We start from the raw sequence: 11,205 nt of genomic DNA, 5'->3' as shown, positions 1-11,205 counted from the left end.
TCACGACCCCTCGGCACGGGAATGGGTCGAGCCAAGGAGGCGGACTTCGGCCGGGAGTATAAAGGTCAAGGACCGCATGACTCTCATCCCCTTTTGGAGTTCCAGAGATACAGTAAACACGCTTTTGTTAACCTTGCCTACTTGTCGTTATTTTGGCCTACTTGGCCCACTACACACTGGTGAATAAAATGAATACTCTCGGCCTGAAGGGTTTTCAATTCTCCAAACATCTTTTATATTTGCACTATTTATATAAGAGTTTAATAATTCACACGACTTGGATTTTGTTTTCCTTTGAGTTGACGATCTATCCAAGTAAGGATCTAGTGTACAATTTAAATCTCCTCCAATTATCGTTATATTGTCCAAATTCTGGAATGGTATTAAATATATATTTTTTAAATAACGGATTATCAAAATTTGGTGCGTAGACATTCACCAATATCAATTTTGTGGAGTATAGTTCTCCCACTAATATAACATATCTACCTTCAATGTCAACTATAGAGGAGGTATGTATAAATGGTATACCCTTACGAATTAAAATGGCAACACCTCTTGATTTAAAGGGAAATGATGAGTGAAATAATTTATCAATCCATTTGCCTTTCAATCTGTTATGTGCTATATTTTTGAGATGAGTTTCCTGAAGGAACATTATATTAGCATCAATAGATTTTAAATGTGAAAGTACTTTACCTCTTTTAATTGGTTCATTAATACCCTTGACATTCCAACTACAAAATGTAATACCTTTACCCCCTGTTTTCATAGTAGTATCTTGCATTTTAACCGATAAATAGTCTATAATAAAGCAAATGGCCTGGCACCCGAACTACAACATTTTTCTTGAATGAAGAGTGGATGATCTTTTGTACTGCGTGGAATGTCTCCCGGAAATATCTCCCAAAAGTATATACATTCTGAATAATGACATAATGATTAAAAATTGAATCTAAAAAAAAAAATCAATATATAAAAGGTTAAAAGAGTGCAGGAAAAAAAAAGAAACAACTAAAACTACAACTACAATTAGTGCAGTTAGTGATAGCCACCCTAAGGTGGCAAAAAATCTAAGGACTTCCGTGGGATGTAAAAAAAATAACAATACTAGCTCCGATTTTTAACGAAGTTGTTGGGGTTTTTTACTTATAAAAGAGAGGTAAACGGGGCAGGCCCGAAACTAATTAGTCTATAATAAATCGATTTTTCTGTTTAAGGTATATTAATTAAGTGTTCGAAATAAAGTTTACATAAATCAAATATCACTTGTACTTCTTATTAGTAATGATTAATAATAATATATACGTTTTTTGATTAATAGTAATTAGTTACGATTAATGTTCGTATAGTATGTACACTAAACTTAAATCTTTAGATTTTAATATCTTAAAGTCCAATCAGTTGTCTGCCAATTAATAAAGCCGTGAGGTAATATTCAACCCTTCAGCGACCTTTCGATCTCCCGAGCGAATTCAAGTGCTTTATTGTGGTCAGTAAAAAAGGATTCTGTTTGATTGTAGGTAACTCGGAGTTTTGCTGGATACAACATACCAAATCTGAGCGATGGGATCTTCCTAAGAATAGATCTTGACTCATTGAACAGTGCTCTTTTTTTGACCACCTCAGCAGGATAATCTCTGAAGATGCGAATCTCATCGCCTTGAAATAATAAAGTTCTGTTGCTAGCAATTCTCGACAGCATATCTTCTAAAGCGTGAGGATAATGCACCTTCAGTATCAAATGTCTTGGAGGGGCGTTAGCACCTGGACGTGCTCTCAGTGCTCTGAGGGCTCGATCCAGCAAGGGCTTTGAATCCATTTCAAAACTTCTTGTAAAAGCTCAGCAGTAAAGTCACGGAGGTTTTTAGCTTTCTCTTTACCTTCTTTAACTCCAAGAATTCTTAAATTTTGTCGTTTAGAATGACCCTCTAGGTCAGTACATTTTTCAGTTAATTTCATTAATAGATCAGATAAACGCTGAGTTTCCGTCAATACTGCTTTTGTTGTTTCAGCACTCGTCTCGGCTAAGGCTTCCAAATCACATCTAGCCTCGTCATGTTGTTGTATTGACGCAGTGATGTGGTTCACCTTACCGGAAAAATCGGAGTCCAACTTTTGTAGCTTGGAGGTTACTTCCTCCATGTGTTCATTCATGATTTCACATATTTCAACCTTTGATGAAGACAACTGGTCCTTAATAGTAGTTAGTATTTCCCCCTTCATTCCTTTAAGCGATACTAATTCAACTTTCATCTCTTGGAGTTCAACCGTAATATTCGTTACTTGAGACTTCATACCTGAAAGCTCCTCACCAACAACGTTACGAAATTCTTCCAAACCAATTTTTTTTGGCTGTGTATTCCGGGATCGTTTGGAAGTTTCTCCCTGAGTCAACGCTGAAGTTTGGGCTGCAGCAGAGGCTTCCATCTGTCCTGGTTCTTCTACTTCCAACAGTCTTGTTTTAACCGTTCCTTTTTTAACGGTTTTTAACGTGGGGTTGCGACTTAGCGACATTTAATATTAAAAGTCGCGATCTGATGACGTCGCCCACCCTTCGTTAAGATTTGCCGGTAAGTTACAACGGGCCCGTCCCGTTCCTCTCTCCTTAAGTCGACATTTTCACGGAGCTAGTTGGCGTGCGACTTACTCAGTTCATAGCGCCACCGGAAGTCTTCGTTCTCCATCACTTCTATTCAGCTAGTCTTCCGGCACTCTTTCTGCATAACCATTATTAATCTTTTCCGAGAGGACAGATCTGTATATTCATCATGAAATTGAGTATTCTTACCAAATTTGCGTTTCAGATTTTGAATACGTTGTTCTGCAAGGCATAGGTTATTCGGCAGACTAAGACCTTCTTGTTTAAAGAGTAGATCCAGACAATAGTGACCTTCTATCATCTTTATTGAGCGACCCATAATTTCCAAGAATTTCACTTCTTCTCGGGACATTTCATCTGATTCCTTGCCGGCTCTTTCAATGAAGTCGTGATTATATTGCTTAGTCAACAACTCCTCTAGGTTTACGATAGATATCCGGTTGACAGCAGCAGCAGTATAATTATTCCCTTTTCTGCCTTTATTATTCTTTCTCAGGGAGCCACAGATAACCCATCCGAGTATGGTTTTCACATAAAACGGACCACCTTCTCGACTGGTAATAATCATTCTAGGTTCTAATGCTTCAAAAGCATTCGTTCCGATAAGTAGGTCAATACTTGAGTTTATTTGGGGTAATTTTACATCCTTCAAGTAAGGCCACTTTTCCAACTCCTCTTGCTTAGGTATGTTCGAATGAGAGACGGGTATAGTCTCTTGTGTAAACACATCAGATATCTGTATAAAGTTGTCATCCTCCAGACTAGCTATCTCCATGCTTGTGATATGATAACTATCGTAGTATTTCGGACCATTTATGGTGTTCAAGGGAAGCTTAACCTTTTCTCCTGTAATATCCAATTTTCTCATCAAGCTTTCTGTGCATAAGGTAGCGGAACTTCCACTGTCCAAAAAGGCATATGTTTGCAACACTGTATTCCCTTCACTGCTCCTTACCTGTACTGGCAGGATGGCGAAAGTACAGGCTTCTACCCCGGCCCCAATATGTGCAGTTAACTGAGGGGGGGGGCAACAACGTCACTCGTGGCCGGCTTCTCCGTTTGTTCCACTTGCTCCGGCATCGCGTCCGTATACCTCTGTTTGGTGTGAAGCAACTCAGGATGATCTTGTTTACATATGTCACAAATTATCTTATTCCTGCAGTCTTTGACCATATGTCCTTTCTTCAGACATCCATAGCAGATTCCTTTCTCCTTCAAGAAGTCAATACTTTTTTTATAATCCCGTTTCTTGAATTTCCGACACCATCTTATAGTATGGCCAACTTCATTACACGCAAAGGAAAACCCTTGCGGTTTAAAGGTCGATACCTCTTCTTTCACATCGCCCTTCTTTTCTACAGGTATTACGGTGGCAGCAAAACTGTTTTCCTTGGGTCCTGGTCTCCCCCTGCCCTTAGTAAATGTAGAGCCTTTAACAGTTGCTGATTTAGGATCTTGAATATTCCCGTAACGTAGGTTTGACATTAACCGTACTTCTCTTTCCATGAAATTCACCAGGTCAGGAAGCATGGCCTCTATCGTCAACCTCCTGTATCAGGCCTGCTTTGTCTCTCCATTTCTCTCTGAGCCTATAGGGCAGTTTCAGGACGATAGCCTTCATATTACTAACAACGTTCATCTCTTCCATGTGGCTGCCATTTCTCATGGAATCACAACAACCACTGAGAAACATTGCAAACTCATGCAACGCCTTCACATCCTCCGCCTTAATAACTGGCCAAGCAAAGGCCTTTTTCATGTATGCGTTAGCAATCTTCTGTTTGTCACCAAAATGCTCTCCAAGCAATCTTCTTGCCTTTCGATAGCCCGCATCCGCAGGCAAATATCGGTAACTCCAAACAAGCTGCTTCTCGTATCCACTCGTGTATTGCTCCAGAAATCGCAGACGATCTCTGAAACTCGTGGTTTTCATTTCCACTCCTCCTTCGAACGCCGATATGAAAGTCCCATATTGTAAGGGATAACCATCATAATGAGGAATTTCCATTGGGGTAAGGTAGCAGAAAGATTTTGTTGCACCATGAGCTCGCTGAGTCTCGTTTGGTTCCTTACTAATTCATTGAACTAATTTTGAGGCCCCTGGCTTGGTTCAGGGCGATCCTGGTAAGCTCTGCCATGAGCCCCATAGTCAGTTGTCTGTCTCTGTCTGAGTGTAGGTAGCTGACGAGCGGGCCTCTGAAAAGAGTATTGGGTTGGCTCATCCCGAGCCGTAACAGGTATCCCAAAGGTAGGTTGCTTTGTTAAAGTTTCGTCGACCCTCGACTTACTCAGTGCCAGTTCAGTGTCACGAGACCAGGCTGGCACTGGCTGTGGGTTAGCCTCAGCCTTTGGTTCCAACTTAGTAGCTCCTTCTTGGATTAAGGAACCCTTCTTCTGTGAAACTCTCGAGCTGGCTTTCGACCTTCGGCCTTCCAGTACGTCCCTCCTTGCCTCTGCAGCTTCCAGTTTTGTGGCTATTTCCAGCCGTTCCTTCTCTCTCTTCAGTTGTTCTGCTTGTCTTTTGGTCTCTCTCTTCAGCTGTTCTGCTTGTCTTTCGGTCTCTCTCTTCAGCTGTTCTTCTTGTCTTTTCAGCTGTTCTTCTTGTCTCACAGCCTCTCCCTTCAGCTGCTCTTCTTGTCTCTATGCCCCTCTCTTCAGCTGTTCTTCTTGGTCCTCAATCTCATATTTTTTTCTCTAAGGCGGCCGCTTCTAGCGAGAGAGCAGCCACCTCAGCTTCAGCTTCAATTTGAGCGGAGACCCTCATAGCTGAACTGGCTACAGAACTGGATTTACGCCTAGATATTCGCGTTGAGACGTTTGAGACACTATCCTGAGGTGTAATCTCTTCTTCCACCTCTACACATTGTCGCAGCGCACCTTCCACTGTAGAGTGCGATGTTTGAGCCATGGCTTCAGGCATCCATTTCTCCACGCCAGCCACGAAACCGTCAAAAATCTTTTCCCTCTCTTGGAACCACTGAGTGTGCCATTCGAGTTGTCCTTCTGGTAATTGCAAACACAATATCGAGTGTTGTTTTTCTCTAACCTCTTGGCGAAGGTTAAGCAGGTGATCCCTATTAGGTTGTACAGTGTTCGCATTCCCATCTGATTCCATCAGTTCCTTCTGACATTTAATCGATTTAATGACCTTCCTCCACAGCTTGTCTCTCTCCTTCTGGCATTTTTCCAGATAGGCCGCCAGTCCTTTTTCCGAAAGTTGAATGTCTCTTTTTTCATATCTTCTTGCCTTTTGCTCCACATTTCCCTCCGGTGGCAGTTCTTCGTACTTACCTGACGGAAGATCCATGATAATTTGTGCTTATCACTATGTTCCAGCAACACCAGAAGAATTCAAAACAGAATGAGCATTTTTTCAAAATACATAATTAATTTCAAGGCTGAAAGACTTCGGCAAGCACCTATGGTAAACAATCGCTGGCTGAGCACTTTATCTTTCAGAAGTTGATAACATCATTCATTTCAAGGTCATGCTCTGCGAGTTGGGCTTCCTTATCTCGTCGTAGCAAAAACAAGCTTCTTCTATCAAACAGTACTTCTGCAGACATTTTCCACAGGCTTTTAAGTTTTTTTAAACTTCAAATTACAACTAAACAGTCTTCTAGTCACTGTACCCGGTCAATTAAGTCTTCAATCTTCCGAGTATCCAGGTGTAGACCGTATCAATTTGCCTTCGACCGGCAGGTTCTTTGTTCCCGGATTTCAGCTCCAATCTCTGGCAGAGATTCAGCTTCTTATTCAATTCCACTGTAGAATCGGATTTTGCTTGTAGAACAAGTCTTCCTTAAATTCCTTATACTTTAGTCCTTCAGAGCAAGTTCTTTACTCTAATTCCTTCAGAGAAAGTTCTTTACTCTAGTGTAATGGCAGTTTCTATACCATCTTGAAATCCCACTTCGATAGCCATTACTTCTCGGGGATGAAATGTAGTTATAGCTGACGCACACGTCATATGACAAAACGAATCATCCAAACTTCTTTTCTTCATTAATTTGTTTTATTAAAGTAGCACAAATCATCGAGTAATTCATCAGTTTCCGTACATTATCAACTGTTTCTTCTTCAAACAATATCTAGAAATTCTTGCAGCTATTACCGTATGGTTCTTACAAATATAACCGTTGCGAGCGTATGGTACGAGCGCGTGGTAAAGAACTGTATGCGCACCATCCTCCGAGTCTAAACTGACCCACAACCTCTGTCGACACACTAGCCTCCTCCCATCTAGACACTCCCAATTACGCATTAAGTCACACCCACAAGCAGGAAAAAAATACATAAACTAGAAATATTAAAACATAGCCATAACACAATGACAATAACTGAATTAAGCATAAATGGCTCCTACATTATTATTATTATTATTATTATTATTATTATTATTATTATTATTATTATTATTATTATTATTATTATTATTATTATTATTATTATTATTATTATTATTATTATTATTATTATTATTATTATTATTATTATTATTATTATTATTATTATTATTATTATTATTATTATTATTATTATTATTATTATTATTATTATTATTATTATTATTATTATTATTATTATTATTATTATTATTATTATTATTATTATTATTATTATTATTATTATTTTGCCACGGTGTTAGAAAGATATTATAGTCCCCAAAAATGCCGTTGGGTGGCAATGGGCACAAGTAAGCCGCTGTAAAATCAGTCCAGTCGATTAGTATAAACATCACCAAGGACAGGGGAATAGGAACACGATACTTCTGTCGATGCAGAGAGCGAATTTTGTCCAGTGAGAAAGGAGGAACTTAAATAACTCAAATCAATTGGGAAGGTCGGATAAAAATGAGCGCCGCAGCTGCTTTCTGCAGCACAATTGCTTGTTGTGCCGCAGCCCGATTCCGTCCAGTAACTGCGGAAAATTATTCGTTGCGCTACATTTGATGGCGGAGTGGCGGCGCTGCAGGTGTGGGTCGGCGGAAGTAGGGAAGGAAGGCATTAGGGCCGTAAGCAGCTGAAGTTCTTGGACGGTTAAATTGTCTTCAGTGCCGACAGCGGATTAAAATACTTTTTTGACGTCCGTAGAGTGCTTTAAAATGAGCGTCATTAGTGATCCAAACGCCTAATTATAATTCCATTCATTTCGCCCTCTTCCATGGGCCACTACTTACACAGCGAACCAACAATTCTATTGAATTTGGGAACGCAAAAAAGTATTGCGTCGTGCAATTGGATCAGAGTCGCGCACGGGACAAGCGGCGATACTGTCCGCTTTACTATCATTGACTGGCTGAATAAGTCAGATGTTAGCCTGTGTCCGGTGCGCTGTGGCGATCCCATGCTCACAATTGGTCCTATGGCTGTTAACCAGTTACTTGTAAAGATGTAATGTTTAAGTGGGACGAGAGAGCATCAAAGTTCCCTATCACTGGAATTGCCGGGATGAGAGACTGTAATGGATGAATTACCTACTGTGCGAATCGCGGGGTTCCCAGGATACGCTCATGTAACGGCGTTATCAGGGGAATGGCTGTCCGAGGAGGGATTAGCAGGCCTCGATCACTCCCTGTGTGACGGTGGGGTTCTCTGGATCTATCGACGGGACCTGCACTCTCCCACGAGGGAAGGGCGTGTTCCAGAAACGCGGTGCAGTTTGTCTTCAATATCTCTACCGAGCTGGAACACGCCCTTCCCTCGTGGTATTGGAGGTAGGGTACTGACATGGATAGAAAATTGGTTGATAGACAGAACGCAAAGAGTGGGGATAAATGGGTCCCTTTCAGAATGGCAGGCAGTAACTAGTGAGGTACCGCAAGGCTCGGTGCTGGGACCTCAGCTATTTACAATATACATTAATGACTTGAATGAAGGGATTAAAAGTACCATTAGCAAATTTGCAGATGATACAAAGCTGGGTGGTAGTGTGAACTGTGAGGAAGATGCTATGAGGTTGCAGGGTGATTTGGACAGGTTGTTTGAGTGGGCGGATGCATGGCAGATGCAGTTTAATGTGGATAAGTGTGAGGTTATCCACTTTGGTGGTAAGAATAGGAAGGCAGAGTATTATCTGAATGGTGTCAAGTTAGGAAATGGGGGCGTACAACGAGATCTGGGTGTCCTAGTGCATCAGTCACTGAAAGGAAGCATGCAGGTACAGCAGGCAGTGAAGAAAGCCAATGGAATGTTGGCCTTCATAACAAGAGGATTTGAGTATAGGAGCAAAGAGGTCCTTCTGCAGTTGTACAGGGCCCTAGTGAGACCGCACCTGGAGTACTGTGTGCAGTTTTGGTCTCCAAATTTGAGGAAGGATATTCTTGCTAATGAGGGCGTGCAGCATAGGTTTACAAGGTTAATTCCCGGAATGGCGGGACTGTCATATGTTGAAAGACTAGAGCGACAAGGGTTGTCTACACTGGAAGTTAGAAGGATGAGAGGAGATCTTATCGAATTGGCCTCCACTGCCTTCTGAGGCAGAGAATTCCACAGATTCACAACTCTCTGACTGAAAAAGTTTTCCCTCATCTCCGTTCTAAATGGCCTACCCCTTATTCTTGAACTGTGGCCCCTTGTTCAGGACTCCCCCAACATTGGGGAAATGTTTCCTGCCTCTAACGTGTCCAACCCCTTAATAATCTTATTCGTTTCGATAAGGTCCCCTCTCACCCTTCTAAATTCCAGTATATATTTTTTTATATATATCATTTTCCTCCTGTTTATACAATTATCCAACAATTTATTAACAATTTCTAAAACTTCCCCCGTCCCGAACGCCTCCCCGGTTCCATCACAACATTGCACTTTCTTTTGACTTTATGCAATCTGTTCATCCGCGGGGGTCCGTTTAGGCCATGAAGGTATCCCTTAGGTCAATGTCCACTTCTTCTTCCTCAATCCCTTTCTGAGGAACCAACTCGTACATCATCAGCATTTTCTTTGTAAGGATCATCATCATCATCATCATCATCATATATATATACAGCCGGAAACAGGCCTTTTCGGCCCTCCAAGTCCGTGCCGCCCAGCGATCCCCGTACATTAACACTATCCTACACCCACTAGGGACAATTTTTTATTTTTTTTACATTTACCCAGCCAATTAACCTACATACCTGTACGGCTTTGGCGTGTGGGAGGAAACCGAAGATCTCGGAGAAAACCCACGCAGGTCACGGGGAGAACGTACAAACTCCTTACAGTGCAGCACCCGTAGTCAGGATCGAACCTGAGTCTCCGGCGCTGCATTCGCTGTAAAGCAGCAACTCTACCGCTGCGCTACCGTGCCGCCCTACCGTGCTACCGTTTCTATTAGTCTTTGAGACAACCCTCGAACACAGGGAATTATACAGCATCCGAATCCGGCTAACATTCCTGTAATCACTATGAAGGATGTTAGTGCAGAAATGACAATATTTTTCCATTTCCCGAACCAGTTCTCAAGGAACCTTGTCCATGAAGTGTCTACCCCGGAGTTCTCGCCTAGCTCCTCCGCCAGCGATGTTAACCCAGCCAAGGCCCTGGAGACTGAGCCGTCCGGGGCAGTATTATTTGGAATGAAGGTGCAGCATGATGAGCCAAACATGACGCACACGCCTCCTCTATCTGCTAATAACATGTCTAAGGCCATCCGATTTTGCCAGGCCATTTTCGTCCGCGTATCCCGTTTCCACCTCCAAGGATATTTTTTTAGGTCTTTTCATATCATCATATCATATCATATATATACAGCCGGAAACAGGCCTTTTCGGCCCACCAAGTCCGTGCCGCCCAGCGATCCCCGCACATTAACACTATCCTACACCCACTAGGGACAATTTTTACATTTACCCAGCCAATTAACCTACATACCTGTACGTCTTTGGAGTGTGGGAGGAAACCGAAGATCTCGGAGAAAACCCACGCAGGTCACGGGGAGAACGTACAAACTCCTTACAGTGCAGCACCCGTAGTCAGGATCGAACCTGAGTCTCCGGCGCTGCATTCGCTGTAAAGCAGCAACTCTACCGCTGCGCTACCGTGCCGCCCTAATTTTATTGGAATTATTTTTATAATCCTCTCTTCAGGTCCTTTTTGTTTCGGGGTGGGCGTGACCCCTGTCTTGCTCCCTTTCCCAACTTCTATTCTGAATTTGCAACATGGATCCTGCATCCTTGCATCTACACAAAGGAAGTAGTTGCCTACGTCCTGCTGTTTGGGCTTCTTTATTGTCACGATGGTTTTCCAATTCTTTCGATGGAGGGGTGTGGAGGCTACCACCAGGAACCATCTGCTGTGTAATTCTGTTCCGTCAGACATTCCCCACCCTAGGTAGCCCCCATTGAGAGAGTGTTGGAAAACCTGACCCCATGTGCGGCACGGGGCTCTGCACACGTATGTTCCATCGGCGCCATAGGCTCTTTCGGCACACCACATTCCGGAGTACTCTTTACATGGGTCAATGTGGAAGGTGCCTTTTTAATCTTCCTTAAGTTTTATAACGTAATCCCATCCATTTACAACCATACAAAGACTAGTCGTCCAAATCCATTTTATGATTGGTTTTTTCATTTTCATTTTCTGGTTACGACAAGTTACTTGGGTTTTGGTCGTTACTGGGCC

The sequence above is a fragment of the Rhinoraja longicauda genome, unplaced genomic scaffold, assembly GCF_053455715.1.
Source record: "Rhinoraja longicauda isolate Sanriku21f unplaced genomic scaffold, sRhiLon1.1 Scf000084, whole genome shotgun sequence".
Lineage (NCBI taxonomy): Eukaryota > Metazoa > Chordata > Chondrichthyes > Rajiformes > Arhynchobatidae > Rhinoraja > Rhinoraja longicauda.
Note: the sequence above shows the minus strand (reverse complement) of the source record.